At 51.4% G+C, this 6000-nt stretch overlaps 1 protein-coding gene across 1 annotated transcript in view; it reads right to left on the reverse strand.

Moving 5' to 3' along the window:
* SLC16A14 (solute carrier family 16 member 14) overlaps positions 1-5209 on the reverse strand; it is a 30869-nt gene extending 25660 nt beyond the window's left edge. The window contains exon 1 of the mRNA XM_068969391.1: positions 5110-5209. The gene's annotated coding sequence lies outside the window, so the exon portion shown is untranslated. The remainder of the gene's footprint in view (positions 1-5109) is intronic.
* Positions 5210-6000: the final 791 nt, after the last annotated feature.

Here is a 6000-nt window from a genome sequence, read left to right on the forward strand (position 1 = left end):
TCACCTCAGCTCAGCTGGGATCTGCAGTGCCTGCAATGTTACACATCACTGCCTTTAGCAGGACATTTGAGATGGACCCTGACATCACATGATGGTGGAGATGAAGAGCAGGATGCCAGCTACTTGACCTTTGCCCTCCACATGCCCACCTGCAGTCTTTATTTTTGTTTAAAATTTAAAAGAGCGAAACAGAGTGCAAGACCGCAAGGTGAAAAACTCGGGTTTGGAAAGCAGTCAACGCAAGAAATGTTTTACCCAGTTTGAATAATGTCCTTAAAATGCAAATGCATTCTTTGTTTCAGGTAATTATTTTAAAACAAAAGAGCAAATCAGAAAAACATTATTACTGACCATGACATGTGATTATTATTGAAAATCCTTTAGTTGCAGTGGAGGAAGGTGATGTACAAAACGGTCCCAAATGCACTAGGAACACCTCCAACTGGGGGGCTTTTCTGTGCATGGACGAGAGGACAGAGAAGCAGATGTGGCAAAGCACCCAGAGCCCAGCCTCCTTTAGGGAAGCACCCTGTGCCGTTTGCACCGCCTCTCTCTGGACACTCCTGAGCGAAGAATTGTTTTTACCTTTTTGAAGGCTATGTGACTTGCAGAACTTAAAATGCTTACTCTCTGACCCTTTATAGGAAAAGTTCACTAATCCCCAGACTAAGAGTTTGTTGGGAAGAAACAGGCACTAAAGGATCAAAGATGCTAGTGGAAGAGCAATTTAAAGGATCTATCCTGGGGCTCATCGTGACTCTTCCTTTCTCTCGTACTCATTATTTTTATCTGTTGGGCTTCCCTGGTGGCTCAGACAGTAAAGCGTCTACCTGCAGTGCAGGAGACCCAGGTTCGATGCCCTGGAGAAGGAAATGGCAACCCACTCCAGTACTCTTGCCTGGGAAACTCTACAGACAGAGAGCCTGGCAGCCTACAGTCGATGGTGTTACCAAGAGTTGGACACCACCGAGCAATTAACACAGCTTGACTCCTCCTTTCGTATTCATTGTTTTTATCTTTTAGATGATTCTATCTCTTAAACAGCTGGGCAGTTCTCAGCCACTGCACTTCCTGCCCACACTGCTGCTCTCTGCGGGGTTCTTCCTGTCTATCTCTCGTTTACCCAGGCTGCTGGGAGCAATAAAATGCTATCTTACTGTGCAACTTCCCCACCCTGTCAGGTTATCTTGAGGATCAAGTTCAAACTGCCCTGTCTGCCCCCAGGTTCTCCTCTTGCATTATCTGCCACTCTGCCAGCTCCCTCCTCCCGTTCTTCACCTTTGCCCTCTACTTTCCAGGCTGGTGGAAGCACCTGCAGCTCCCTGAACCTGGCACAGCCTTGCGAGGTTTTGTGCATGACGTTTTCTTCTTTCGGCTACTCTCTTCTCTCCTTCTAATCTCCTGCTCCTCTTCTGCTCATCCTTCAAGGTTTAACTGAATTCTAATAGTGAAACTTTGAAAGAATGAGGAAAAAAATAAATCTTACAAATATCTCTAATATCCAACATTAAACAGTAAGTGTTAAATCAGTCACTCATGCCATAGCTATGCAATGCCAGTGCACCATCAAAAATAAAACTACACAGGCTCTTTGAAGACATATAAAGGTCACACTAAGGTGTGAATTATACTTGGGGGAGGGGGTCACAAAACGGGGTGCATGAAATAACTCCTTTTTGATTGTTTTAAAAAATATGTTATCCGTGGGGGAGAGGGGGAAACAGACTGGAGTGAAACAAACCTGTTGATGGAGATTATTCTTTGAATGATGGTCTTTCAAGTAATTTCTCTATTTAAATTTTTGGGGAAAGTTCTAAATAAATATATATCAAGGAGCTCAAACCAGTCAATCCAAAAGGAAATCAACCTTGAATATTCATTGGAAGAACTCATGCTGACGCTCCAATACTTTAGCCATCTGATGCAAAGACCTTGATGCTGGGAAAGATTGAGGGCAGGAGGAGAAGGGGGCGACAGAGGATGTGATGACTGGGTGGCATCACCGACTCAATGGACATGTGTTTGAGCAAGCTCCGGGAGATGGGAAGGACAGAGAAGTCTGGTGTGCTGCAGTCCATGGGGTGGCAAAGAGTTGGGCACAACTCAGTGACTGAATGACAAACTTTATTATAAGAAAGTAAAGTTCCCTCTATCTTTTAAACATCTGCTGGTTCAGCTTCTTGCCTCCAGTAGACTGGTGGCAATTCAGAGCCCTTTCCCTTGGGAAGACTATTCTGCACTGGGCTGTAGACTTGTGTGTGTGCTTCCCCAACACCCTCATCTCCCACCATGAGAGGAAAGTCTGCCTAATGATAGAAAGGGAAGTATAAAACGTAACCCATTCTAGGCTCACCTACAATAGAAGCCCTGCCTGTCACATTAGGGCCTGGCACTGAAGAAGCTGAAGGAAGGAGATGGGAAGATTAGGGACCAATAGTCAACTTCCCACCTTCCCTAAAGTGAGTTCATTACCAGTGAAAGAGAAACTATTTATGGGGTAAATGAAGTAACACACGCAGGCTATGACATGGAAGTCAGCTATATATTTACCTGGTAACAGGCAGAAATGAAAATAATTTAGAGCCTGTGGGAGTGTTTCAGAGATTAAAAGGAAATTAAACTTTCCACACCGCTGTTAGAGGAGTAAGTTTTATAAGCAAGTCATCGATTTTTAATTTGACTATTGTGATGTTGTTGTTGGTCCAACTCTGTGATCCCATGGACTGCAGCATGCCAGGCTTCCCTGTCTTTCACTATCTCCCAGAGTTGGCTCAAACTCATGTCCCTTGAATCAGTGATGCCATCCAACCATCTCATCCTCTGTCGTCCCCTTCTCCTCCTGCCCTCAATCTTTCCCAGCATCAGGGTCGATTATGTTAGCATGTAAGGAGTTCACTATAAATGAGAAGTGAAAGGGAAAGCTCCAAAATAAAATATAAAATACAGTCTTCCCCAGAGGTGGACAGCTATGCTGGCAGCAGGTTCATCATTAGATATAGGTGTGTAGTGGGCCCCTCTGTAATCTGGCTTTATCAATATTTGTACTCTAGACCTGGTATGCACTGGAAATATCCAGCCTTTGGAGGGTGCACTTGAGGTCAACAGGCTAAAGAGCCTGGAGCAGCTGAGCTAGTGCGGAGACCACAGCACACTAGAAAGGACAGTCGGGTACATTACTTTGCCAACAAAGGTCCGTCTAGTCAAGGCTATGGTTTTCCCAGTGGTCATGTTTGGATGTGAAAGTTGGACTGTAAGGAAAGCTGAGCGCCGAAGAATTGATGATTTTGAACTGTGGTGTTGGAGAAGACTCTTGAGAGTCCCTGGACTGCAAGGAGATCCAACCAGTCCATTCCAAAGGAGATCAGTCCTGGGTGTGCTTTGGAAGGACTGATGCTAAAGCTGAAACTCCAATACTTTAGCCACCTCATGCGAAGAGTTGACTCATTGGAAAAGACCCTGATGCTGAGAGGGATTGGGGGCAGGAGGAGAAGGGGACACAGAGGATGAGATGGCTGGATGGCATCACCGCCTCGATGGACAAGAGTTTGGGTGAACTCTGGGAGTTGGTGATGGACAGGGAGGCCTGGTGTGCTGCGATTCATGGGGCCGCAAAGAGTCAGACACGACTGAGCGACTGAACTGAACTGAACACATAAATTAGAGGGAACTGAACACCTGAGTGCCTCCTATGGCCAGGGATTGTGCTTGGTGGCTTCTCCACCACGATTCTGTCCAGTTGATACTAATGTTCCATTTCACAGATAAGGAAATCAAGGCTACTTGTAGAACGGGGGCCATGCAGCTTTGAGAGGCTAAACTACCAGGTACATGCATGCGCGCTAAGTTGCTTCAGTCATGTCCAACTCTGCAACCCTATGGACGGTAGCCCACCAGGCTCCTCTGTCCGTGGGATTCTCCAGGCAGGGAAACTAGAATGGGTTGCCATGCCCTCCTCCAGGGGATCTTCCCAACACAGGGATCGAACCCACCTCTCTTAAGTCTACCTGCATTGGCAAGTGGGTTCTTTACTACTGGCGCCACCTGCGTGGTAAGCCAAATTTGGACCCGGGTCTGAGGGATTCCAAAGCCTATTTTATCCACCATCACTAGTGAATGGAGAATAACTAACTGACTAACTGACTGTCTCATACACACACATACACATCACAGGCAAAGCGAAAAGGAACCTTTCCAGCGTCCAATAATAACCCTCACTCATCCTTGCTAATGAGCCTAGATCAGCTTTTCCGTGGAAAGAAAACGGCTTAATTGTTAAGCAGAGTTGAGCTCCGAAAACGCCGTCCGAGGCCTCAGCGGCGTCCGGTCCCGACAAAGCTGCCCCCGGCCCCTCGCCTCATTTTTGTCTCCCCTTCCCTTCCTGAGGGGCCTCGATCAGAACCGCTCTGAGGGACCCGAATCTCACGCCAGTGGCTGGACCCCTGCGGTCCGGCCTCCCCGCCGCCTGCCTCCCCCGATCGCCGCCCTCTTCGGGAGGGACTCTCGGTGCTCCGCCTTCCCCAGCACCTCAAGACCCCCTCACCCCCTTCTCCATCCCGTGTCTCTCCACACGCTGGGAGCCCGCCAGCTCCGCGGGGAAGCGGGGCCGATCGCAATCCCTGCAGCCTGCCCCAGGAGTCCTCCCGCAACCCCGAAAGTCCTCTGACCCGGGTTCCCCCGCCCCCTCCTCCCCGCGCCCCATCACTTGTAGTTCGAGTCCCTAACGGGGGTCGGGAGAGGATGCTGGGGGCGAGGCTGGGCGCGGGGCCGAGGGCGCCTCCGGGGCCGGGTGGGAGTGCGGAGGGGAGCCGTGCGCCCTGGACGACGGGCGCGGGGCCCTGGCCACGGTGGGAGCGACGCGCGTCCCCACGCTCCGCCCCGAGGTGACCTCACCCGCGGCTCCCGGGCCCCCAGGCGGGCGGCCTGAGCTGGACTACCGCGCCTCTGCGCAGCCCTGCCCTCGATCGCCCGAAGCCCCTTCCCCGATCCGGCCCGGGGGCCCGCGCCGCCGCTTCCCGGGCGTCTCGGGGCGCAGCGGCCACCGCAGTCCAAGATGCCCCCGGCGCCTCTCCATCCCCGGGCCCGCGGCGCAGCGCGGCCCGGTATACTCACCGCCCACAGCCCGCCGGGCGGCGGCCTCACTCGGCTCCCGGACCCGATCTCCGAACTCGCTGCCTTCCTCGGAGCCCCCGGAGCGGTTGGGCGGAGAGATTCGTGGCGATGTCGCGGATCATCCCGGAGCTGCCTGCGCCCGCGGCTCGGCGCTCCGCCTGGCTCGGCGCGCAGTGCGGGCTCCCGGCGCCTCTGCTTCTCGCTGCCCGGCCAGCTCCGTCTTGGGGAGCTTGGAGATCGAGACCTCAGTCCATGTGGCTTTTAAAAAAAAGGGGGTGGGGTGCGTTTGGAGGTGCCCGAACCTAACCTGAGCTTCCTTCCAATCCGTGCCAATTTCAAATCTCCACGCTTGTTCATTCCCATACCGGCTAATTCTGGTTTGGCAGGAAAAAAAAAAAAAGAAAAAAACAAATGCAGTCACCTCACGTGCACACTCTTGTGGCGGGTTGTAGTTTCCAGCTTTGACTGAGGTTTTCAAATGCTCTCCGCACGTTTATAACTGGAGGAAAGGACCTGAAACCTAACATGCAGGTGGGAATAGAAAGACCTTCTATTTCTCTGAGATAGGAGAGAAGTGATGGGGGAAGAAAAAAAAAAATCCTCACTGAAGGCTGGCCTACATAATATAGCAGCTTGTAGGTGGAAGAGTCAGGCAGGCCCTGCAGTGTTCGCGACCAAAGCCTGCGTGGTGGGTTCCCTTGTGGCTCAGCTGGTTAAGAATCCGCCTGCAATGTGGGAGACCTGGGTTTGATCCCTGGGTTGGGAAGATCCCCTGAAGAAGGGAAAGGCAACCCATTCCAGTATTCTGGCTTGGAGAATTCCATGGACAGAGGAGCCTGGGCGGGCTACATTCCATGGGATCACAAAGAGTCGGACGCGACTGAGCGACTT

This window comes from Capricornis sumatraensis, chromosome 3 (genome assembly GCF_032405125.1).
Source record: "Capricornis sumatraensis isolate serow.1 chromosome 3, serow.2, whole genome shotgun sequence".
NCBI classification, from domain to species: Eukaryota; Metazoa; Chordata; class Mammalia; order Artiodactyla; family Bovidae; genus Capricornis; species Capricornis sumatraensis.